Below are 27767 nucleotides of genomic sequence, written 5' to 3'. Positions count from 1 at the left end.
GTGTGGGGAGCGATCTCCTACACTGGCCGTACACCACTGGTGATCGTCGAGGGGACACTGAATAGTGCACGGTACATCCAAACCGTCATCGAACCCATCGTTCTACCATTCCTAGACCGGCAAGGGAACTTGCTGTTCCAACAGGACAATGCACGTCCTCATGTATCCCGTGCCACCCAACGTGCTCTAGAAGGTGTAAGTCAACTACCCTGGCCAGCATGATCTCCGGATCTGTCCCCCATTGAGCATGTTTGGGACTGGATGAAGCGTCGTCTCACGCGGTCTGCACGTCCAGCACGAACGCTGGTCCAACTGAGGCGCCAGGTAGAAATGGCATGGCAAGCCGTTCCACAGGACTACATCCAGCATATCTACGATCATCTCCATGGGAGAATAGCAGCCTGCATTGCTACGAAAGGTGGATATACACTGTACTAGTGCCGACATTGTGCATGCTCTGTTGCCTGTGTCTATGTGCCTGTGGTTCTGTCAGTGTGATCATGTGATGTATCTGACCCCAGGAATGTGTCAATAAAGTTTCCCCTTCCTGGGACAATGAATTCACGGTGTTCTTATTTCAATTTCCAGGAGTGTACATCATCGGAGTCTGGGGGTCGTTAGAAGGAGCCAATTATTAACTTAGTTCGGCTGTCAAGTATAACCTCCACCCATACCAATATCTTACTCAGAGATATCATTCCCTGACAAGTGTCTCGAGTAGATTAATGATCGACTGTCGAGGGCCGAGAACGCCGAGTCAGTGATATTGTTGTTGCTGTGTGCATGGTGAGTGGTTGCCGTGACCGCGTAGCGGCAAGTTTGGACAGACGAAATAGCGGCTGTGTGTGTCCCGTGAATTGACGCTCAGTGAAAAATTATAATTATTCCAGCAAGAAAAGTATTTGAAACTTCCTGGCAGATTAAACTTGTGTGTCGGACCGAGACTCGAACTCGGGACTTCTGCCTTTCGCGGGAAAGCGCTCTACCATCCGAGCTACCCAAGCACGATCCCGACCCATCCCCACAGCTCCAATTCCTCCAGTACCTCGTCTCCTACCTTCCAAATTTCACAGAAGCTGTGCTGCGAGCAATTCGTAATAACGTGGTCTCAGGTCACGTTCCCGCATTAACCTCGCGCACTCCGATAAGACACTAGTGTCACAGTAATCTCTTACCTACATGCCGGTGCTTATACACCCGCATCGGAGTCGCGCTACGTTGCATATACGTTGCAGAAATACCTTCAGACGGAAGATTTTTGATCGCACCTTACTTACTATTATAACACTATTTGTTTATGGTTCAGCAAAATTTTTATAGTTTTTCGCTTTAAAATTTTCACTTATTGATACTATATTTTCTTTATATGTAAAGTAAAGTGTACTATACTGGAGGTTGAAGTTCTTTGCGTTTTATGTGAGTAATGTATGTAAAATACGATGTAAATTGTTTATTATGTTAAACTATTTTCTGATGACATTTTGTATTTAAAAATATTTCTTTGTATTAACTGTTCATGTTAATGTAAATTTGATTATTTAAGAAACGGACACGCTTAGGAACTATGTAAGAAATAGGTGTTATGTAAAAGCCAGTGTGCTTTTGTTTGAAACGAAAGTGGCTCTGCAGAGTGGAAAAGACGTCAAGGGCGAATTGACGCGCTACCTAGAGCAAGCGCGGGAAGTAAGTCACGCAGTCTGTAGGCAGCAGTGATTGAGGCAACACCCTTGTGGAGCAGGAGAAATTTTGCCTGCAAATTAGCACAAAAATGCCTCGGATGAAGACTGCAAATGGTTTACGGCATAGCTCCGAGTTGTTGTATGTAAAATTGAATGACGCCAACAAGAGAAATTGAGCCCATACAGCAGGATACTGCGGATAGTGTAGCCGCTAAAACTGTTCGCCACACCCAAGCCTACAGCCACCAGATGAGAATTTTTTTTGTATTTTTCTTTTGTACAGCGTGAACCATTAATTTAAACTGTGTTTTAATAATCATTCTTGAACTTTAAAGAAACTGGTTTAACATGTTATTTCATCCTAATCATACACCTATATAGGGTTCCTTCCTGGTGTTTGACTAATCCGTGTATCCTGTTTCATAGGCTTGTGCCAAGTTAATATAAAGAGGCAGCATTTAAATTGTTTTTGTGTAAGTAATGTGACGTATGTGTGAGCGACTAAATCCTGTAGTTAATGAATTGCCTCTAATTAGTGGAAGAGTGTAAACTGAATAGAGTGAATTTAAATGTAATTTTGCATCTTAAAGTTTAAGAGTTCATAAATATTTTCATCTTGAGCAATAGTTAAAGAAAAGTTGTCTTAGTTCTTTCACTATAAGGTGTAATGAAAATTTTAGTTTAATAACAAGTCCATGCTTTAGTACTTTACAGAGAAATAAAGTCAAACTATTCTTGTTGTAAAAGTTTTCTTAATTGTTGCAAAGTGTCATAGTAAAATTTTGCCTACGTAAAATTCTGTCAGAGTGAAGCAACGTTACTAGAATCGGTTAAATGACTATACAGAGTTAGTTCAAAGAGTAATAGTTTTTGAAAGTAATTTAAGTAAGAAAGAGGTTTTCTTGAAGTGAATTGTTATAAAACATGTCTGTTTTAGTATCTAGGCATTTTAGTATTTAATTTTGTTGGCTATGGAAACTGCTTTTCCAAAGGTGTGTCCCCCCCCCCCCCCCCCCCCCGGCCCAAAGTTTTTTAGCTTCCTGGAAGTTATCAACTGGGTTTTTTTCTCTTTTAAAAACATAATGTGTAAGGGTGTAGTAGTCAAATAATTCCAGTGTCTGCACCAACATTGTTTACGCGGAGTAATATTTATTTGAAGAATCAACTTAAACAGTAGCAAGAAAGTAGACATAATACATACTTATGCTTTTCCAATACTTCACTGTTTCATTGCCTGGATAGGCAGGTGACAGTTAGTACATATTTTAAACCACTAAGTGAACTTGGAACTGAGTTGTCCTAGCTTCAATATAGCACTTCATACTGCGTTTCTTTTTAACCGTTGGGTAATATCTTAAGAAATGTACTGAATAGTCTGATTTACTTATTCATTGGACATAACACACGCTCAAATCCTGTAAAAAGGGTAACTCTATTGATTAGCTTTTCCTATTAACAGGATTATCCTCCCATAGTGTACTTTATTTGGAAACTAAACTAAATTTTGTAAGAGGGCTATACGTGGCAACATGGAGACAGAGTTTTCTGTTAATGAAGTAAAAGCATACTAAATTACAATAATAGTGGTAGGGTGATACTACGACCTTAATCACTTCAAAACCTATACTCCTTGAGTAAGCACTTTCGTGACAAAAGTTGTGGGATACTTCCTAATATCGTGTCCGATCTCTAATTGCTGTGGTGCAGCAACTCGACGTGGCATGGACTCAACCAGTCGTCAGAAGTCCCTGCAGAAACAGTGAGCCATGTTGCCTCTACAGTCGTCCATGTTGCCGATGCAGGAGTTTGTGCATCTCTATTACGTCCCATAAATGTTCTACAGGATTTATGTCGGGCGATCTGGGTTGCCAGATCATTCGCACAAATGTCCAGAATGTTCTTCAAACCAATGGCGAAGAGTTGTGACATGGCGCATTGTCATCGATAAAAATATCATCGTTGTTTGGGAAGAACGACTGCAAATAGTCTACAAGTAGCCGAAAATAGCCATTTCTAGTCAATTATCGGTTCAGTTGGATCAGAGGACCCAGTCCATTCCTTATAAACGGAGTCCACACCATTATGAAGTCACCACCAGCTGACACAGTGCGTCGTTAACAACGTGGGTCCATGACTACGCGAGGTCTGCGACACACTCAAACCTTACCATCAGCTTTTTTTTTTTTTTTTTTTTTAATCAGTCTTCTGACTGGTTTGATGCGGCCAGACGCGAATTCCTCTCCTGTGCCAACCGCGTCAGCTCACACAAACTGAAATCGGGAATCGTCCGACATGGCAACGGTTTTCCAGTCGTATAGTGTCCAACCGATATGGTCACGAGCCAGGAGAGGCGCTATACAAGCAAAGTTATGCTGGTAGCAAAGGTACTCGCGTCGGTCGTCTTCTTCCATGACCCAGTAACGCCAAATTTCGCCGTACTGTCCTTACGGATACGTTAGTCGTACATCCCACAATGATTTTTGCCGTTGTTTCACGCAGTGTTGTTTGTCTGTTAGCACTGACAACTCTACGCTAATGCCGCTGCTCTCGGTCGTTAAGTGAAGGCCGTCGGCCACTGCGTTGCCCATGGGGAGAAGTAATGCTTGAAATATGGTATTCGCGGCACGTTCTCGACACTGTTGATAGCTGAATACTGCATTCTCTAACGATTTCCCAAACAGAATATCCCATGCGTCTAGTTCCAACTACCGTTCCACGTTCACAGTCTGTTAGTTACCGTCGTGCGGCCGCAACCACGTCGGAAACCTTTCCACGTGAATCACCTGAGAACAAGTGACAGTTCCGCCAATGCGCTGCCCTTTGATACTTCGTGTACGCGATACTACCCACGTCTGCATACGTGCACATCGGTATCCTATGGCGTTTGTCACGTCAGTGTCGTGTAATTAAGCAGGAAACCTCGTTGTAACATCTCTTTTGCCAACGGTCCTCCTTTACCAATAGGCCCGCAAGAATACCTCAAGTTTTAACAATAAAGATTGCTTGGGGCATTACACAAGCCAAATGTTCATGACTGCAATAAGTACTTGAGATTTCAGACTGATCGTCTGCACTATACTCCTTAGGCTTTCGTATGTCTGAATATTACTACCATAACAGCAACTGCGCAGTTCATTCCACGAAGGTACGGGGTTTCGCCAGCGAGAGCAATGAGGCGGGGTTTATGGTCGTTCGCAGGTGTCCCTTTAGCGACGTGGAGCAGACAACTATTGAATTACTGAGCCCGTTACGGCTGTCAGCTTTTAACGATCGGCCGTAAATTGCATGTGGGGCCGTTCACCGCCACTGGCCGGCAACCGCCCCGCCGTCCCGCCTCCACCTACCACGACCAGACGGAGGCGGCGACCCGTGGCGTGGTGCGCCACGCGGGTATCGGGGGCGGCATCTCGTTGCGTGGGAGGCGGCGGCCGACCTTGGCGGCCTCTCCGGAAGCCGCCGCCGGCAAAGACCCCATCCATCCGTCCGTCCGACCGTCTACCGCGAGGCGCGAGGACGACCAGCTGGCCTGTAAAGGACTTTCCTTGGCGGGCCCCCCGCGAGTGCGAATGACCTGTGCGCAGCCACGCCGAATTAAAGCTGGAAAACACTCGTGGGGACATTCCCAGGGCACTCTGAACCATGCAGCTCTATGGCCGCCCGCTGTAGTCACGTTACTGTGGCCACGGTCACGCGTGGTTTCGCTGTAATGCTACCAGATGTTCCGAGTTACAGGAGGGTCATGATCCGTCTCTTGCAAGCCTCAAGCGGCACAGTAAATATCCCCACTTTTGGGCCCTGCTGACTATGTAACGGGTGGGTGTTGTACCTAGAGGGTAGTGTACATAGGAACAGGAGATGTTTCCTGATCGGTGTTTCAGTCTTAGTGGCCTATTTCAGAATGACTTGACAGAATGAACACTATGGAGACAAGTCTTCTGAAGTAAGAGTGATTTCGGGTGTGCCGCAGGGGAGTGTCGTGGGACCGTTGCTATTCACAATATATATAAATGACCTTGTGGATAACATCGGAAGTTCACTGAGGCTTTTTGCGGATGATGCTGTAGTATATCGAGAGGTTGTAACAATGGAAAATTGTACTGAAATGAAGGAGGATCTATAACGAATTGACGCATGGTGCAGGGAATGGCAATTGAATCTCAATGTAGACAAGTGTAATGTGCTGCGAATACATAGAAAGAAAGACCCTTTATCATTTAGCTACAATATAGCAGGTCAGCAACTGGAAGCAGTTAATTCCATAAATTATCTGGGAGTAGGCATTAGGAGTGGTTTAAAATGGAATGACCATATCAAATTAAAGCAGATGCCAGATTGAGATTCATTGTAATAATCGTAAGGAAATACAGTCTGAAAACAAAGGAAATAGGTTACAGTACACTTGTTCGCCCACTGCTTGAATTCTGCTCACCGGTGTGGGATCCGTACCAGATAAGGTTGATAGAAAAGATACAGAAGATCCAACGGATAACAGTGCGCTTCGTTACAGGATCATTTAGTAGTCGCGAAAGCGTTACGGAGATGATAGATAAACTCCAGTGGAAGACTCTGCAAGAGAGACGCTCAGTAGCTCGGTACGGGCTTTTGTTAAAGTTTCGAGAACATACCTTCAACGAGGAGTCAAGCAGTACCGGTATATTGCTCCCTCCTACGTATTTCTCGAAAAGATACCATGAGGAAAAAATGAGAGAGATCAGAGCCCACACAGATGCATACCGACAATATTTCTTTCCACGAACAATACGAGACTGGAATAGAAGGGAGAAACGATAGAGGTACCCAAGGTACCCTCCGCCATACACCGTCAGGTGGCTTGCGGAGTATGGATGTAGATGTAGATGCAGATGTAGAATGCATTAATAAGTTTCCACCATTTTCTACTTTTTTCAGACATAATGTAATACTTCCTGCGAAATCTGTAAAAATTTGTAGTTCCACACATTTAGTTTCTGTTTAATACCCACTACTGGAAAAAATGCCTCATTCTCAAGATTGTGATCAGTGGCAACAATAACAAAAACATTACCAGAACAGGCCTTGAAGGCCCAACGGTGCCGATCGGCCGCCGTGTCATCCTCAGCCCTTAGGCGTCACCAGATGCTGATATGGAGGGGCACATGGTTAGCACACCAATCTCCCGGCTGTTGTCAGTTTTCGCGACCGGTGCCGCTACTTCGTGATTAAGTAGCTCCTCAACTGGCCTCACAAGGGCTGAGTGTGCCCCTCCTGCCAACAGTAAGCATAAACGATCTGGTTGATGGTACTGACAGCGGCATTACTCTGCAGATGATGCACGAAAGTTGTGAACAAATCAATGAGGATTTGCAGAAAATAAATGCGTGGTTTAATGACTGGTAGTTAGCTCTCAATATTAGTAAGTGTAACCTACTGCGTGTAACAAGGCGAAAATCCCCATTAATGAACGAGTACAGTATAAATGCCCAGTCTTTGGAAGCGGTAACATCCGTCAAGTATCTAGATGTGACTATTCGAAATGATCTCAAATGGAATGATCAGATTACACAAGTAACATGCAAGGCGAACTCTAGATTAGATGGCTTTTTTTATTTTTATTTTTTTTTTAGAGTCCTGAAGCGATGTAGTAAGCGATGTAGTCCTTCAACAAAGGAAATTGCTTACAATACGTTAGTTCGTCCAGTCTTAAGAGTATTGTTCGTCTGTATGGGACCCATACCAGTTGGGTCTGATTCGAGAGATTAAGAAGGTCCAAAAAAGAGTGGCAAGATTCGTGACTGGTACATTCAGCCTTCGCGAGAGCGTTACAGGTCTCATTGAAAGTTTGAAGTGGGACACACTTGCAGATAGACGGCGAGCGAAACTGAAGGGACTGCTCACTAAATTTCGAAATACGATCTTCGCCGAGAATGTAGAGCGTACATTATTACCATCAACTTTCAAACAGCCCAATGATCACCACTCAAAGATAAGGGAAATTAGAGCTCGTACTGACTGGTTCAGACAGTCGTTTTTCCCTCGCGCGATCCGCGAGTGGAACAGAGGGAAGGGGGGGGGGGGGAAGGGGGGAATATGGTTCAAATGGCTCTGACCACTATGCGACTTAACTTCTGAGGTCATCAGTCGCCTAGAACTTAGAACTAATTAAAAACTAACCTAAGGACATCACACACATCCATGCCCGAGGCAGGATTCGAACCTGCGACCGTAGCGGTCGCTAGGCTCCAGACTGTAGCGCCTAGAACCGCACGGCCACTCCGGCCGTCTGGGGGAATATGACTTTGGTGCGAATTGTGCCCTCCGCCACACACCGGATGGTGGCTAGCGGAATATATATGTAGATATGTAGACGTAGATGTAGCTCTCGGTAGACCCCCGGTGGCTGGCCCATCCAAGTGCTAGCCAAGCCCACAGCGCTTAACTTCGATGTTACCGGTGTTACCACTACGGCAAGGCTGTTGCCTGTATTCAGAGGGACCAGGGTATAATAAGAGCATACTGATGGGTTGTAGTGTTAGTGATTGATTTGCTACAGTTATCGGCTATCAGATGGCGATCAGAATGCTTGTCTTGGCGTCCTACGCCATGACTTACCTCAGTTTAGAGGTGAACAGTGATTGTAGGGTACAACCAGGCCCCACCGATGAGTACATACTTCTGTAGAACAGCTGAAGCCCTTCGAAATGGGTCGTATTGTGGGCCTGTGGGAAGGTGGGTGGATGCATCGACAGATTGTTGCACATGTTTGGTACACTGTATCGATTGTGTGCCCCTACTTCCAGCAGTGGACGAACTGTCTGCTTGCAGCAGGATTAATATCGCGTATGCCTCTGACCAGGCTACCACTGACACCACTATACCGCCAAGCACGACTACTCTGATACCGTGAGGGTGTCGACTGGAGTGGAACTGTTTCCTGCTATTGTAAATAATTCACCTTTACTGTGCTGGGACAAAGTTGAATGAGCGCACTGTACGATGTCCGTTCAAAATATTCCGGAACATTCGTATTCCGCGCCAATAGTGTGTTGGATCGAAATTCGGTTGGCATTCCTGCGCACGCCTGTGTTTAATGTGTGACTGTCGTAAGTTTCATTGTTGTATGTCTGCTATCGTTTTGAGTAGAACGTTGTGTCACCCAGTTTGCGAATATCAAGATTGCAGAGTGAGAGGAGCAACGCGTCTGCATTAAATTTTGAGTGAAACTAAAGAAAACCTTTACAGAGACATTCCAAATGATGCACGACGCCAGCGAGGATGGATGCTTAAGCTGTACTCGGTGTTTCGAATGGTTCACACGGTTTAAAATGGCCGGACGGAAGTTAAAGATTACCCTCTATCAGGACGTCCTTGGGCGTCTATCGACGACGCTTGTGTCAGGATCGTCAACGAAATTCGTGCCACAGGAACAAACTGTTATTCAGTGGTATTATCGGGACGTGTCGCGACGCCTGCGACAAAATGTGAGAAGGAAACCTGCCAGAAATGAGGCGAGACAATTCATGACTTGCATCACGATAACACATCCGCTTGTTCATCCCTGTTGGTGCGTGACTATTGCACAAGAAACGAAATCACTGTGCTGTCTCATCCTCCGTGTTCTCCAGATCTGGCCCCTGTGGACTTTTCTCTATTTCCGGACTTGAAAACCCCGTCGAAAGGACGAATATTTGCAATCGTAGACGACATAAAAGAACATTCGAAGACGGCGCTTCACGCGATCCAGCAAGAGACACACCAAGGCTGCTTCCGGAAGTGGAAACGTCGTCTGGAACGGTGTATTAATTTTGGAGGAGAATATATCGAACGAGAGCACTCAGAATAAGTAAATGGTAAGGGTAGAATTTTTTTTTTTTTTTTGTTAAGTTCCAGAATTTTTTGAACAGTCCTCGTAAGAGTAGTGAATAAGATCCTTGACTGTGTATTTAGTGTTATCTTTGGTTGACCTACGAATCAGTTGTTCTGCAGCGCTTGGATATTGGAGCCATAGTAGCTTGAAGTTGAGGTTTTCAAACAATGAGATCTCTTTTTCTGTGTATTTCAGAGAAACTATCTATATTAATTTATTAAGTGATAAAAACTGATGTGTAATACTTTCTTGTTCTTATACTGATGAAGATTTTGGTGCAATTTTAAAGCTATGTTACTAGTTTTTATAATCAGATAATTATGTAATTGTTACAGTCTTCTTGTGTAGTGCCGTCTTTGTCTCAGTAATCATAATTTTATTCCTAAAACGATTGTCTTTAAAGCAAAACCAATCTTCTGGATTTATAGCAAAATTTTGAATTTTTATCGGATGTGCATTGCATCTTACGCCATACGAAGCAACAGACTGTTTCTTACAAAAAAAAAATGCTGCAGATTTATTTATCTTTAGGTGCTGCATTTGCTGAATTTTATTTGCTTTCGGCAACGTCAGTACTCCAGACACAAAAACAACATGCTGAGGAAGAGGTAAGTCACTTTTGTTTCAGGGCAGACATCTCCTTGCAGTCTTGAGCAAAGAGTGTGTATTCAGGATTGTCAGGTGTCGTTCTAGCCAGTAAATTAGTTTTCAGTGAACAGTAATGATAATTTCAGGTAGTTAATTTCTTCCGAGTTGAGCGGTAATTTATGTTTTGTAGGTGTCTTAGTCTAATATTACACTCCATATCATGTATCGTTCATAAATATGCTTCGGTACTGAGTTTTAGTTATACAGTTTTCATTGAGCACATAATCAGTTTTCTTTGGCATTTAAATGGATTCATTTTCTTTATTTCACATTTTGCATTGCAAGAAGTTTTATTTCACAACACTGTTAACATACGCAACACAGGCCCAACAAACAGTCACTTTCTCTCAGCAACTGAGTACGTTGTTTAAAGTACATGTTACGTGAGGAGCAAGTTTTTGAAGTCAATGTATTCAGTCTACTCTCATTTAGGCAATATTGTACAGGAAGCTTACAGGTTCTCATCTACATCTACATCAATATAGCTACTCTGCAGTTCACAATTAATTGCCTATCAGAGGGTTCATCGAACCACTCTTATGCTACTTCTGTACCGTTCCAATCGCGAACAGCAGGCGGGAAAAACGAACACTTAAACCTTTCCGTGCGGGCTCCGATTTCTCTTATTTTATTGTAATGATCATTTTTCCCTGTATAAGTGGGCGCCAACAAAATAATTTCACTCTCTGTGAAAAACGTTAGTGATTGAAATTTCATGACAAGGTCGTGCCGCAGCGAAAAACGCCTTTGTTTTAATGACGGTCACCCCCATTCGTTAAACATATCCGTGACACTCTCTCCCTTATTTCGCGATAATACAAAACGTGCTGCCCTTCTTTGAACTTTTTCAGTGTCCTGCGTCAAACTTATCTGATACGGATCCCACAGCGCACAGCTTTACTCCAGAAGAGGGCGGACAAGCGTTGTGTAAACAGTCACCTTAGTACACTCCTTACGTTTTTTAAGTGTTCTGCAAATACATCGTAGTCTTTGGGTTGCTTTGTCCACGACATTATCTGCGTGGTCGTTCCAGTTTAAGTTATTCTTAACGGTAATTCCTAAATATTTAGTTGAGTTTACAGCCTTTAAATTTATGTGATTAATCGTTAATTACCACTTTTCGCAGCATACAGATATCTTGTCTAAATCATTTTGCAATTGGCTTCGATCATCCGATGACTTTACATGACGGTAAATGACACGGCATCGTCTACAAACAATCTAAGAGTTCAGATTGTCTTCTAAATCGTTTATGTATATGAGGAACAACACTGCCTTAGGGAGCACCAGATATTACTTCTGTTTTAATCGATGACTTTCCGTCAGTTATTACAAACTATGACTTTCCTGATAGGAAATCGCGAATCTAGTCACATAACTGAGACGGTAGTCCACAAAAAAATGGCTCTGAGCACTATGGGACTCAACTGCTGTGGTCATAAGTCCCCTAGAACTTAGAACTACTTAAACCTAACTAACCTAAGGACAGCACACAACACCCAGCCATCACGAGGCAGAGAAAATCCCTGACCCCGCCGGGAATCGAACCCGGGAACCCGGGCGTGGGAAGCGAGAACGGGTAGTCCACAAGCACACAGTTTAATTAGAAGTTGCTTTTCAGGAACTGTGTAAAAAGCTCTCTGAAAATCTAATAATATGGAATCAAATTGACGTTCCCTTTCGATAGCACTCATTAGTTCGTGAGAATAAAGAGCTGGTTGTGTTTCACAAGAACAATTTTTTTTTAATCATTTGTGAGAGTAAGTTCTGTATGTGCGCAAGTAATGGACGCACAAGTGTATTGCGTAGACATGTTGAGGGGCCCATTCCGAAGTGCATTTGCCCACAACACACAGGTCCCATCCGAGGCTTCATGGTGTGGACAGCATCAGTTACAACTCGCAGCCGCATTTAGCGTTCCTGTCAGGTGCAAACAGTGCCCAACTTAATGCATAAGTTGTTATCCCGGTACTTCTGCTATTTCTTCGAGATAGATTTGATGCGCATTTTCATTAGGACAGTGCACGTCTGCATCCAGCTGCTGCAATGCAACGTGCCCTTCGTTATGCACAACAGCTAACCTGGCCAGGAAAACCAGATCTCTCGTCAGTTGAGCATGTATGGCGCATGCTGAAGCGGGAACTTACTCATTCTACAGAGCCTGTAAGAACGTTTGCCAAATTTCAACAGAAGTGGGAAGATGTTTGGGACAGTTTGCTGCAGGATAGCATTCGGCATCTTTATGATAGTTTCCCTGCGACAGTACACGCCTGTGACTTTGGGCACCCTTTGCTGTGACATATGGGTTTGATTTGGTCTGAATTTGTTATCATATATTCCTACAATGATGAGCTCGAATGGTGACCTTTCCATGTAGATGTTGCACTTTTTCCGGCAGTGTATTAAAGCTATTTGGAATATATTATTAATACGTCAGTTACAGAATTTTATGGTGAATAAAATTCCACATACGTTTGAAAGTATTCATGTAATCTGTGCTCGGTTAAGCCAACTCCTTTTACTATCGCGCTGTCTCGTACCCTGAAACGGAAGGAGGTCTTCTTCTACGGAACATGCTACACCAACCAAATGAACTGGACTTCTTTGTCTTAAAAACGGAAATTTGGGTTGATTTCCAGTAGCTTCTATTTCAAAATGTAATTAAATTTTAATAGATTTCACATCCAGATTATTGGTGTACAGTCGAGTAATAATGTAACAGATTGAGTCTTAAAGAGAGTAATGACAAGAATTTCTCAATAGCTACAGTTTTAAGTAGCGTGTTTGTTCCCTAGGTACGATACTGTAGCTAGAAACATTTTTCCCCTTTGGAAAAACCTTGCTTTTCGGGAGTAATGTTTGTAATTCCAGAAAAAGAATGCGGCACATCAAAAATGAATGCTATAATTTAAAAATGGAATAAAAAATGTTACACTTCTATCACAGAGCTGGCTAGAAGAGAAATTCTGCAAAGTCTTCCATGGTACAACACGCTCTCTTATTAATAAAGGAGTAAACCGAACACCCAGTGGCAGGCTTCCAGGGGAATCCAAAATTTGATTTTCAATATTTTATGCAATTATTGACGTAATTTAAAAATTTAAAAAGTTGTAAACTACTCATTAATAGGTACAACCTTAAGTTAGCGTTTGAACATAATAAGTGAAGTGTTAAAGTAAGAAACTGTCTATTCAGGGTGATTTATTCCACCGTGTACAAACTCTAGGGACTGATCGATGAGAGGATACGGAACAAAAAAGATCTAATGAACTTACGTCCGGCAATGCACGGGTTCCATGCTAGAGACCATTTACTCAATCATACATTGTTACAGAGACTGATGTTTAATACGCGCTGTACGATGCAGCCACAGTTACAGTAACTGTTGAAAATGATTTCCATGTGCCTCAACGCATGTGTGTACGCGCCGTAGCATGTTCTGTCTCACACGTTCACATCGGCCAGACTCCATCCGAACAGTGTCAAATGCAGCGTGAATAGGCTGCTCCAATGTCTCGACATTTGGAATGGGCTCTGCATACACGATACTTTTGAGATGGTGCCATTACCAGAAATCGCACAGGTTGATACCCGGTGAACAAGCAGGCCATTCAACTTGACCCCTGGTCCGATCCATCGACCAGGGAAGACACGATTTGGATAAGACCGTACGTTAAGTGGGCAGGAGTACCATCATGTAGCAGCCACATAAGACTTCGGGTCATCAACGGCACTTCTTCCAGTAGGGGAGGCAAAGTTACGCGCAAGAAACTCTGATAGCTCTGGCCTGTTAGGCGACGTGGAAGGAAGGCTTGTCGCAAATTATGGTCGCCCACACGTTCCGGCTGCACCGATGCTGAAGATTCATTGTCACCATACCATGAGGGTTCTGCTTACTGTCCCTTAGGTGACAGTTATAAAAATTGAAGATATCGCTCCGCGTAAAGGTGGCCTTATCTGTGAATAGGATGGATGACACAAATCCCCAGGCCGGCCGAAGTGGCCGAACGGTTCTAGGCGCTACAGTCCGGAACCGCGCGGCCGCTACGGTCGCAGGTTCGAACCTGCCTCGGGCATGGATGTGTGTGATGTCCTTACGTTAGTTAGGTTTAAGTAGTTCTAAGTTCTAGGCGACTGATGACCTCAGAAGTTAAGTCCCATAGTGCTCAGAGCCATTTGAACCATTTGAACAAAACCCGGAATCGTAATTGCGAGCTGAAGAAACCAGTGACAAAACTGCTCTCGATGTAGAAAGGCTATCTCTACTAAGACCTACATACGCTGTAAGTGATAAGGCTAGTAACAATTGCAGGGTTCCACACGGTCTTCTGGCATACCCGGTACTGGCGGGCTAACTGCCTGGTACTGACACAGCGGCTGCCTTCCATATTGTTAGTCACATTTTCCTCCAGTTGTAGTGTCCGAACATTTCTGATATGTCCTTAATGATTTCCTGCTTCCTGAAACGATCGTGTCTGAGGCAAACTGCGAAACACTGTTGCAAACATTGAATGCTGTAGTTGTTGTCGCCGGGGATAGATCTCCTAATACAACCTTGGTGCCTGCCGCGTGTGGCCATTTGCCTTTCCGCAAACAAACACCACGTCGGCAAGCTCTCAATTCTATGCGGCTCCATTGTGCACAACGCTGTATCACATTCACTACTAGGCGAGTCAGCAAGAGAGATGAATCGGACACACCATTATCAATGACTATGCTAGGAGAGGGCGCTGGAGCATGACGTATGAGGAACAGTACCACCCTTGAGGAGAAAACCAAGCATACTGTAAATGTGGCTGCATGGTACAGCGGATATTGTACCGGAGTCTCTGTAACGAAGTATGAGTGAATAAATGGTCTCTGGCATGGAAAGCCGGCCAGAGTGGCCGAGTGGTTCTAGGCGCTACGGTCTGGAACCGCGTGACCGCTACGGTCGCTGGTTCGAATCCTACCTCGGACATGGATGTGTGTGATGTCCTTAGGTTAGTTAGATTTAAGTAGTTCTAAGTTCTAGGGGACTGGTGACCTCAGAAATTAAGTCCCATAGTGCTCAGAGCCATTTGAACCATTTTGGCATGGAAACCACGTATTTCCCGAGAGCTGTTCATTACACCTTTTTTGTTTCGTGTCCTCTCGTCGATCAATCTCTGGAGTTTGTACACGGTGGAAAAAATCACCCTGTGTATCTTGAGACAGCCAAACTGAAGGTGCGCAGATCACCGACCTTATATTCATCCAGCGTTTCAGGTTGACAGAGAGCAGAGTCCTAACAAAGTTTAAAAATAATTTCAAACTAACATAATTAGGGTTTTCCGCCTTCACCCGTGAAGCTTTTGCATGCTTGACGTCAAATATTTGACACGTTGGCTCACTTCTGAGGTAATCAAACGTCGGAACGTGTTTGATTCTTTAAAGAATCGGGGGTGTGGGGATGCCGGTAAAGGATAAGATGCGCAAGGAGATAGCAATCAGAGGATGAACTACAGGAAAGGCCGCCTAAAAGCATGGCGAAACTGTATATTTCGTAAAAATAATGGGGGAAAGAAATACAGTAGAAGAAGAATGGGTAGCTCTGAGGGATGAAGTAGTGAAGGCAGCAGAGGATCAAGTAGGTAAAAAGACGAGGGCTAATAGAAATCTTTGGGTAACAGAAGAAATTTTGAATTTAATTGATGACAGGAGAAAATATAAAAATGCAGTAAATGAAGCAGGCAAAAAGGAATACAAACGTCTCAAAAATGAGATCGACAGGAAGTGCAAAATGGCTAAGCAGGAATGGCTAGAGGACAAATGTAAGGATGTAGAGGCTTGTCTCACTAGGGGTAAGATAGATACTGCCTTCAGGAAAATTAAAGAGACCTTTGGAGAGAAGAGAACCACTTGTATGAATATCAAGAGCTCAGATGGCAACCCAGTTCTAAGCAAAGAAGGGAAGGCAGAAAGGTGGAAGGAGTATATAGAGGGTTTATACAAGGGCGATGTACTTGAGGACAATATTATGGAAATGGAAGAGGATGTAGATGAAGATGAAATGGGAGATAAGATACTGCGTGAAGAGTTTGACAGAGCACTGAAAGACCTGAGTCGAAACAAGGCCCCGGGAGTAGACAACATTCCATTAGAACTACTGATGGCCTTGGGAGAGCCAGTCATGACAAAACTCTACCATCTGGTGAGCAAGATGTATGAGACAGGCGAAATACCCACAGACTTCAAGAAGAATATAATAATTCCAATCCCAAAGAAAGCAGGCGTTGACAGATGTGAAAATTACCGAACTATCAGTTTAATAACTCACAGCTGCAAAATACTAACGCGAATTCTTTACAGACGAATGGAAAAACTGGTAGAAGCGGACCTCTGGGAAGATCAGTTTGGATTCCGTAGAAATGTTGGAACACGTGAGGCAATACTAACCTTACGACTTATCTTAGAAGAAAGATTAAGAAAAGGCAAACCTACGTTTCTAGCATTTATAGACACAGAGAAAGCTTTTGACAACGTTAACTGGAATACTCTCTTTCAAATTCTGAAGGTGGCAGGGGTCAAATACAGAGATCGAAAGGCTATTTACAATTTGTACAGAAACCAGATGGCAGTTATAAGAGTCGAGGGGCATGAAAGGGAAGCAGTGGTTGGGAAAGGAGTGAGACAGGGTTGTAGCCTCTCCTCGATGTTATTCAATCTGTATATTGAGCAAGCAGTAAAGGAAACAAAAGAAAAATTCGGAGCAGGTATTAAAATTCATGGAGAAGTAGTAAAAACTTTGAGGTTCGCCGATGACATTGTAATTCTGTCAGAGACAGCAAAGAACTTGGAAGAGCAGTTGAACGGAATGGACAGTGTCTTGAAAGGAGGATATAAGATGAACATCAACAAAAGCAAAACGAGGATAATGGAATGTAGTCAAATTAAATCGGGTGATGCTGAGGGGATTAGATTAGGAAATGAGACACTTAAAGTAGTAAAGGAGTTTTGCTATTTAGGGAGTAAAATAACTGATGATGGTCGAAGTAGAGAGGATATAAAATGTAGACTGGCAATGGCAAGGAAATCGTTTCTGAAGAAGAGAAATTTATAACATCCAGTTAAGATTTAAGTGTCAGGAAGTCGTTTCTGAAAGTATTTGTATGGAGTGTAGCCATGTATGGAAGTGAAACATGGACGATAACCAGTTTGGACAAGAAGAGAATAGAAGCTTTCGAAATGTGGTGCTACAGAAGAATGCTGAAGATAAGATGGGTAGATCACGTAACTAATGAGGAGGTATTGAATAGGATTGGGGAGAAGAGAAGTTTGTGGCACAACTTGACTAGAAGAAGGGATCGGTTGGTGGGACATGTTTTAAGGCATCAAGGGATCACAAATTTAGCACTGGAGGGCAGCGTGGAGGGTAAAAATCGTAGAGGGAGACCAAGAGATGAATACACTAAGCAGATTCAGAAGGATGTAGGTTGCAGTAGGTACTGGGAGATGAAGAAGCTTGCACAGGATAGAGTAGCATGGAGAGCTGCATCAAACCAGTCTCAGGACTGAAGACCACAACAACAACAAACACATTGTTTTCTGAATAGTGTTCCAAAATCTGCCCCCTCTCTCGCTGACTGACTGGCCGTGACATTGGTGCCGCCAAAGTGTTTACTGCTGGTTTGTGGAATTATTATGAACGTAATTGATATAATACCTACTATAAAACAGAGATTGATTGTGGGTATTTGCTTCATAAAACTGATGACAGTTTTCATTACAGTGAATAATGTTGCTCACAATCAGCATATCTTGCGTTACGTGCTGGTAGTGGGTAATCAGTGTCGGGATTTAAATGGTTCAAATGGCTCTGAGCACTATGGGACTTAACATCTTAGGTCATCAGTCCCCTAGAACCTAGAACTACTTAAACCTAACTAACCTAAGGACATCACACACACCCATGCCCGAGGCAGGGTTCGAACCTGCGACCGCAGCAGTCCCGCAGTTCCGGACTGAAGCGCCTAGAACCGCACGGCCAGCGCGGCCGGCGTTGGGATTTACTAATTAAAAAAATTTCAGTGTACTACTAATTAACATAAATGCATTTTGTCATATGCGGCTTCTCCATCGACTCTGTGCACTTTCTGTTCTGCTACTGTCTACATATACAACTGTATATACGTAATTTCAGTTCCAATTAAACAGTTAACAATTGATAAATTATGATCACTTAAGACTTGATGACCGTTGTTTTTTTTTTTATTCTGTAGTCAAAATTTTATACAGTTTCAGTTACATATTCAAAATTATTGTTAACTTCAGTGCATTATTTAATTCCTTATGAGATTTCTTTCCGATCGTTATCGATTAGTATCTGAGCGATGACAAACAAGTTATGGCCTTACTTACAATCTCTCGGTTACCACTGTTCTTCGGAATCGATGCATTTTCTGTAAAATACGGAACATTAGATAATGCGGATCATTATATCGTTAATATACTGAATAGTGTATGCAGTTATAGATTGACCGGTTTCAATTACTAAGCAGCTATCATCAGAAGCAGTAAGCTTTTTGCAGGAGGTTCGATAATGGTGCATCATCTGTAATGGTGAACGAACAAATAATCATGAAGAACGATCAGGCAGACCTTCAGCTGCGACAGACGAACTCAAATCAAAGATTGAGGAAAAATTCCGTAGAACAGACGTTTCACTATTAATGAACTGAGCTTGTTTTCTTCCTCAAATTTCACCACCAATCCTGTATCAAGTTTCAGTGGTGATTTGTGCTATAGCTAAATGTGTGTGTGTCGGAGCATGGTTCCTTGAGTCTCTACTGATTGACACAAAAAACAGTGAACAGCTGCAGCGACTCTCTCATTTGGCGACAGGGATGACGAGGAGTTTTTGAACCAGATAGTTACTTGCAACGAAATTTGGGTTTCGCTTAAAAATTCATTAGCTTTTTCTCCTACTTCTCCTTCTTCTTCTTCTCCTCCCCCCTCCCCTACTTAGCTCACCCTCATTCTCTTTTTTGGACTTTTTTGCATGGAGGTACCGGGAGGCGAGCTTTATCTGCTGGTGGGTATCGAATGATTAATAATGCACAGGAAGCTTGAGTAGAAATGCCTATAGTCATAATTTTTTCGTGTTTTATTACTTAACACGATGCATTCCGGACCTGCGGATCAATCTTAGATGCAAATCGTCTAATATCAGGACAAATCAGAAAATCCTTGGCCCTACCTTTCTTACCCAAATTACAGCTGTAAATACGAAGTCCGCATATGCATTCCTAGCGTTGGACATTTCTCGTTTCATGCTGACCTTTTTTGTCAGTAGGTCCACCGCAAGACGCTGCTGTCAGTTGTTAAAGATGTTGATTGCGCTTCACATATCCAAGGGGTTAGAGGAGCGTTTTGTATGGAGCAAGCAACGACCGCCCATCTACACTACTGGCCATTAAAACTGCTACACCAAGAAGAAATCCAGATGATAAACGGGTATTCATTGAACAAATATATTACACTAGAACTGACATGTGATTTCATTTTCACGCAATTTGGTTGCATAGATCCTGAGAAATCAGTACCCAGAACAACCACCTCTGGCCGTAATAACGGTCTTGATACGCCTGGGCATTGAGTGAAACAGAGCTTAGAACGGCGTGTACAGGTATAGCTGCCCATGCAGCTTCAACACGATACCACAGTTCATCAAGAGTAGTGACTGGCGTATTGTGACGACCCAGTTGCTCGGCCACCATTGAACCATTGACCAGACGTTTTCAATTGGTGAGAGATCTGGAGAATGTGCTGGCCAGGGCAGCAGTCGAACATTTTCTATACCCAGAAAGGTCCGTACAGGTCTTGCAACATGCGGTCGTGCATTATCCTGCTGAAATGTAGGGTTTCACAGGGATCGAATGAAGGGTAGAGCCACGGGTCGTATCACACCTGAAATGTAACGTCCACTGTTCAAAGTTCCGTCAGTGCGAACAAGAGGTGACCGACACGTGTAACCAATGGCACCCCATACCATCACGCCGGGTGATACGCCAGTATGGCGATGACGAATACACTCTTCCAATGTGTGTTCAGTGCGATTTCGCCAAACACGGATGCGACCATCATGATTCTGTAAATAGAACCTGGATTCATCCGAAAAAATGACGTTTTGCCATTCGTGCACCCAAGTTCGTCGTTGAGTACACCATCGCAGGCGCTCCTGTCTGTGATGCAGCGTCAAGGGTAACTGCAGCCATGGTCTCCGCGCTGATAGTCCATGCTGCTGCAAACGTCGTCCAACGGTTCGTGCAGATGGTTGTTGTCTTTCAAACGTCCCCATCTGTTGACTCAGGGATCGAGACGTGGCTGCACGATCCGTTACAGCCATGCGGATAAGATGCCTGTCGTCTCGACTGCTAGTGACACGAGACAGTTGGGATCCAGCACGGCGTTCCGTATTACCCTCCTGAACCCACCGATTCCATATTCTGCTAACAGTCATTGGATCTCGACCAACGCGAGCAGCAATGTCGCGATACGATAAACCGCAATCGCGATAGGCTACAATCCGACCTTTATCAATGTCGGAAACGTGATGGTACGCATTTCTCCTCCTTACTCGAGGCATCACAACAACGTTTAACCAGGCAACGCCGGTCAACTGCTGTTTGTGTATGAGAAATCGATTGGAAACTTTCCTCATGTCAGCACGTTGTAGGTGTCGCCAGCGGCGCCAACCTTGTGTGAATGCTCAGAAAAGGTAATCATTTGCATATCACAGCATCTTCTTCCTGTCGGTTAAATTTCGCTACTGTAGCACGTCATCTTCGTGGTGTAGCAATTTTAATGGCCAGTAGTGTAGATATACAGGGAATGCAACCCATATAAAGAGAAAACCGTCCCGCTTTGAGAACTGTGAGGTGATGATGTGAGTTTGACAAAGGCCATGAAGTGTTGCATGACCATGAGCGGTCGGGGGGGCGGTGGGGGGGGGCGTGTTCGTCGCTGACTGACTACAACGTATTCCGCGTGGATACAATGAGGAAAGCAGGTCGTCGGGTGCATGCACATCACGGTTATTTCCCGGGAGCTTGGCATATCGTATGGCAGTGCTTACGACATCGTTCACGGGTCCTTAGGGTACCGGAAGGTTTCATGTTGATGGGTGCCTAAGCAGTTGGATGACATAAGAAAGGCAACCGAATGATGTCTTCACTGAATCACCTAGATAGGTACTCCAAGGTGGGTCAAGCTGTCTCGGATAGCATTGTTACTGCCCATGAAACATGGATGCTGCATTTCACGCCGGAATCCAAGCAGCAGGGCATGGTGATCAAACATCCGGGTACGCTTGTGACAAAAAAATTTCGTTCAGCGCCGCCTGTTGGGGAAGTGATGTTAACGGCCTTCTCGTATAGCCGTGGACCGCTCCTGCTGGATTTCACGTCACGAGGTGCAACCATCAACGCAAACAGTTATTGTTCCACGAAATCACGCCTGAGGTCTGCCATCAGGCAAAGGCGCCGAGTGATTCTCGACGTCGACAACGTGATTCTGCTCCATGACAATACGACACCACATGTGGCAAGCAGAACTGCCGAAAACCCCCGGGTATTTCACTGGGAGATTCTGGATCACCCACCATACAATCCATGCCTCGTCCGTAGTGAATTCCACGTTTTCGGACCACTGAAGAAGTTCCTGGCATGACAGTGATTCATAAGTAACGATGAAACTAAGACAACAGTGCGACGATAGTTTCATAGTCAGCCGGACGAATTCTGCTGCAGGGGCAAAGACTGTGCTGCGATGGGACAAATGTGTGAACCGGTGTGGGGACTACGTGGAAAAATAGTGTAACGTACGTAGAATAGGATGTATATTTATCATTACCTGTATGTGCCTTTTTTCGGCTAATAAAAAGTAGGGGCAAAGACTTTCCGTTTTGTCTTCGCACATAATTTACATTTGCTCCACATTGAGGGGAAATGCATCTTCCTGTTATGAGAAAGTTAATTGTTAGGTTTCATAATTTCGTGAATTGCACTCGGTTCCCGAAATTACGAAACCTAACATCTAAATTCCTCATGATAGGAAACTGCATTTCTTCTCACTCAAGAGCAAATGTAAATTATGTATTAGATAATTTGTAGCTGAAGATTGACCCACGGGTTCCGAAAGACATCGTGTAATTTAATAAAACTCGAAAAAATTGTGACTGAAACAGTTTGAATAAAAACTTCATGTGTACTGAATACAGTCACGTTCACAGCTGCAAAATACGGGTAAAATTAAGTTGCTGATAGTGATGATGGTATTCAAAGAAGTCTCGGCTTGCTGCCAGTCGTCGTCAGTTACATACACCAATAAAAGTTGTGCCTTACCCCTTTATTTCGAAATTCATGGCTCAAAACAGAATTGGCTTGAGGTATGCGTATACATTCAGCTGCAATGTGTCCATATCATGAAACAAAAAAAAAGCAACAAACAACTGTGTAATGAAAAAGCCGTCTGTTTCCATGGGTTTTTTTTTTCGCAGCACTTCTGAGCAACGTCATTGCCTGGTGGAACGTCCGCTTGTTTGGACGCAGCCTTGGATACGTCGTGGCATACCATCGATGAGATCATCAAGTCAGCCCTAGTCCAAAATGTACCATTCTTCAGTGGCGATTCTGTATAAGTCACGTGGAGCACATGATCGTTTTCATACTCAAAAACAACTCATTTCAGTTGATCCTATACGGATCATGTCTGGGGAACTTCTTTCTCCATACCGGTGATCTCAGCATGCTGCAGTCAATGACAGGGCGAAGGTAGGTACACCGGTTCCCATCAGAGCACTATCGAACGTGTCCAGTACTTGGATGGGTTATACTGCATGCTAATGACAATTTTGCCTTCGTCTTTATGGCAGAGGGGACAGGAGGGGTGGTGGCGTGAAGAAGTCCCTGATCACCAGTCTCTGCGTCAATGTCTCGGATTATATTCCAGACTTCTCCGCAGTGACTGATGCAGTGAGGGCATGCAACACTGTTGACAATGATCCGTCCATAGGATTGGGACATTAAGCTCTGCAGGCTCCTTGCCGCTCTTCGGAAGGAGTAGGCTACGCAACGGAACTGGATTTCTCCCCTCTCCCACTATCTCCAACACGAACGCGACACTCTACTACGCACACACTCACTCACACACACACACACACACACACCATTTCAGTCATCTGCACTTAACACAGACTCTTAAGCACACAGCTCTGATACTTCGCATACGAAAGGTGGCTGCAGGCGTGGAGGGTATGGAAAACTTTTTCAATTGTGGAGATGGGGATACACTAATCATGACTTGCCCCGGGAATAAAATGAGGAAGGAAAATATTAGGTGAGCATCTTCCAGAAAGAATGAGGGGGCCACAGGCACACGAGACAAAATGCCTGTGACCAAAGGGGTACCGTTTTAGTTTACAGTCAGGTTAAAGGCAGATAGTATTGAAATAAATTAGAACAGAACAGAACCATAACAGCTGTAACAATTTGCAGAAAAATAAAATCAATTTGTTTCATCTGAAAAGCAGAGGGCTGATAAACAAGATAGACGAGCTTCTTTGTCTGACTAGAAGATGTATAAAATTCTGAAGTGTTAGATGTTCGGTGCCTCTCTGAACACCACGTAACCATAGGGAATTATAGGTTCAATGTCAGGGATTGTAGACTTGAATAATTTTCGTGTAGAACTAACACAGGAAAAGGAGGACTTGGAACAGACAGACGATTCGGACACAAAGTCAAAAAATTGAAACAAATAGTTTGTTGTTCAGAATGTGGCAGCATGTACTTGTGAGTTGTTACTGCAGAATACTTCTCTGCTAATTGTAACAATCTACAGATCCCTTCTAGCAAAGTTTCAGCGATCTATGATAAATGTAGATGCATTAGTGAGTTACCTGTCAGAGTAGAAGAACCAGCATTTTGTGGAGATTTCAGTGTAGTTTTCTGAAAAGATACGTACAGGAAAAATTACCTAGAACTGTTATTTGGATGTTTCAATCTAATCTCAGTAGTCATTTTACCATCTCGTGTGCACCAAGATAGTAGGATACTGATACACAACGTTTTTATAGACAGTACTCAGGATGAAAAAATTAATGTGTACCCAGTTGCTAATTGACTGTCTGATTATGATGCACAATTAATTGAAATAAACAATATAGCTCCCTACAACTCTGATGCAGGTTCATACAAAGCGCTGAGGCTTATTAATGAGAACAGTATACAATGTTTTAAGAGCAGGGTAAAGAGGTGGTATGGAATGAGGTGCATATAGAAAGAGATGCTTATGTAAAATTCAATTTATTCCATAGTAAATTTGTATCAATATTTGAAAGTTTCTTTCCTAAAAAATTACCCAGGAGATCCATTAAAAGAAATAAGCTATAGATAAGTAAACGATTAACAGTGTCATGTAAGAGGAAGAGGAAAATTTATATGATTGCCACAGTAAGTCAAGATATGATATTACTTGCCTACAACAAATACTGTAGTATTTTAACGAAAGTCCAGAAGTATGCACCCCCTGACGGAAATAAATAATGCAGATAATAAGATTAAAACTATATGGGATATTGTCAAATGGGAGACAGGACAGCAAGTAAGTGTGCAAGATACCATAACAATTAAACTGAATGACACTGTTGTGGCTGATAATTCGCAAGTTTCAGTACTTCAATAATCACTTTCCACTGTAGCAGCACATAGAGTACTAAATGGTTCAGTTGAAGAGGCAAAAGAAAGTATCAGAAATGTCATTCCACAAAACTTTAAAGCAGCTGGAAGTAACACCAGCATCCTCCACTGAAATTAGTAGAATTACAAACATTTAAATAACGCAAACTCGTTTGGTGTCGATGGTATGTCAAACAGAATTCTGAAAAGTGGTTCCAACTTAATAAGTAAAGTGCTTGGTGACATATGCAGCACATCACTGTCGCAGGGAATTTTTCCAGACCAGTTAAAATACGCAACTATGGAACCATTTCACAAGAAAGGTAACAAGATGGACTTAAGCAATAATCGTCCAATTTCCTTAGTGATATCGTTCTGAAAAATATTCGAAAAAGTAATGTACTCAAGATTAGTCTCGAACTTAAATGTAAATAATTTACTCAGCATATCACAATTTGGATTCCAGAAGGGTTACTCGACTGAGAATGTTACTTATGCATTCACTGGTCACATAGTATAGGCCTTAAACGATAATATATCGCCAGTTGGTATTTTTCGTGATCTTTGGTGGCAAGGCGTTTGATTGTGAAGATCAAGTTACTCTTTTACACAAACCCAGGGTTTATGGAATTGATGGCTTTACACGCATCTAGTTTGAAAGATACATGACAAATAGAATGCGAAAGGTAGTGCTGAATAGTTCAAACAATGTCAGAAGGACAGAAAATTTTAGTGACTGGAAAGAAATGAGGGTAGTCCCACAGGGTTCAATTTTAGGTCCACTCCTGTTCCTTAAATATGTGAATGACCTTTCACTTAACATTCAATTAGTAGAAGTGGTACTTATTGCAGATGATACTAGTGGTATAGAAATGCCATTAGAGAGAAAGTAACAGACGACACGTTAAAAGATAATTTCTGAAGAATTATAAAATAGTTATCAGAAATGGACTCTACCCAAATTTGGAAAAATAACACACCATATTCAGTTCTGTACAACAAACTTAGTTATACACAATTGATGTAGCACATGACCAGGAGTCAGTAAATAGAGTAGGATCCTCCGAAGTGTACATATTGACGAAAACCTTAGCTGGAAGAAGCATATTACTGACCTCAAACAATTAAGTTCAGCTAATTTTGCTCTTCGTATAATTGCTGATCTTGGAAACAATTTCTTATGGAATAATTTTCTGGGATAACTCATCACTTAGAAACAAAGTATTGAGCGCACAAAATCGAGAAACAACAGCAATATATGATTTTCACCTGTGAACGCCGTGTAGGTGCTTGGCATTTTAACTACGCCGTAACAATACATACTGCATATTTGCTAATGAAATTTCTCATAAATAACCCATCTCAATTTGAGAGGAACAGTGATTTCCATACCTGCAACACTAGACAAGAAAACGACCTTTATTACTCACTATTAAATTTTTTACTTATTACTAAAATTATAAAATGTTCACCAGTGTTAACGCTAGTCATCATTTCAATGAAAAAATGGTCATTCAAATAATCTGTGGAACATGGAACTAACTAACTTTGCGACTGAACCTGCCAATGGGGATCTGCCAGCCATTCATACCATGCGACTTTTCTTCTCTAGCATGCTGCAGGAACGTGTTCACTTCGACAGCTCGATGAACACATCAAATGAAACTGTTACCAAAATGTTGTCGATTCGGTTCCACTACTGATTGCAGAATCTTGTCCCTCTACCATATAGCAGTGAGATTGCCCTCAACAACCACGAGAAGTGTACGCTGGCCTCTTGTAATCTCACCATAGAACATCGCTACTCCACCATCAACATGTGGGACACACCGTGTTGAAGGCATTTGATGTTACTGGGTTGTCTTGAAATACATTGATTGCGGATGTCAGAGTACAAATTGATCCATCCGTAAATAACGCCAGACGCCAGTCCTTGGGCGTCGGTTGTGCATGATTTATTGCCAGTTTACAACGGAGTCCACGGTGTTGTGGTGTGTGCTCGCCACTGTCGTCGGGATATGAGGTTCGCGTGATGCAATACTCTCTTAACAGTCTGATATAATCATGACGTCATTTACACTCTAGGAAAGCCGAAGTTGGAGCACTCAACCCACGGTTCATTTTGACTCAAAAGTGGCAGATATCGATCATCCTATGCACCTGTCGAACGTAGACGGCTTGTAGGCTGTTAAGTCCTCAACATTACCTGTCAATTGGAACTGATTCCGTATCCGCGCCACATCACTTTGACGCCAGTGCGTACGTCTAGCAACTTTTCTGGTTGACAAGCATTCCGGATGTATCGTGATGATGTGGGTCGGATTACTGGACGCCATTCTGCTTCGTGCCGTGATGGGTGTTCATGTTCCCTTTACTGTTCCACAGACATATCTAACGCGTCCCTACTGGTGCTTTATTTTCAGCTCAAATGCTGCAATCCATCGGAGTGCGGCGGCGGCGGCGTTTTACACGTAGGCAGAGATCATGGTAACTGTGTGTATGTTTACAAACATTGTCAGAGGTGATCTAGCCAACGGTACAGGAACAGTCATATATCGGGATGATGCAACAGGAACAGTCACATATCGGGATGATGCAACACTTCTGTTGATGTGTGTACAGTCCGCGATATTTCGACTGGGCACCTGCCAGTCACTTTCAGGTGAACCATCGCAGACCGTCTGCCATCAGTCTTCGATGGCTCACAAGATGACTGAATGGTGGCCAGCCGAAATATTGTGGATTGTAATTAACGTCCGCTGGCAGAAAACCTGAAACTTCTCGGCATATTTAGTTAGCCGGGAAGGTTATAAAATCCACGATGATGATGACGATTATAGCAGTAGAGCTTGACACTGACAAATCCCGATCCTCAATATTTTAGCCCTGCTGTCGCGATGG

This window comes from Schistocerca nitens, chromosome 2, assembly GCF_023898315.1.
Source record: "Schistocerca nitens isolate TAMUIC-IGC-003100 chromosome 2, iqSchNite1.1, whole genome shotgun sequence".
In the NCBI taxonomy this organism is placed as follows: Eukaryota; Metazoa; Arthropoda; class Insecta; order Orthoptera; family Acrididae; genus Schistocerca; species Schistocerca nitens.
Note: the sequence above shows the minus strand (reverse complement) of the source record.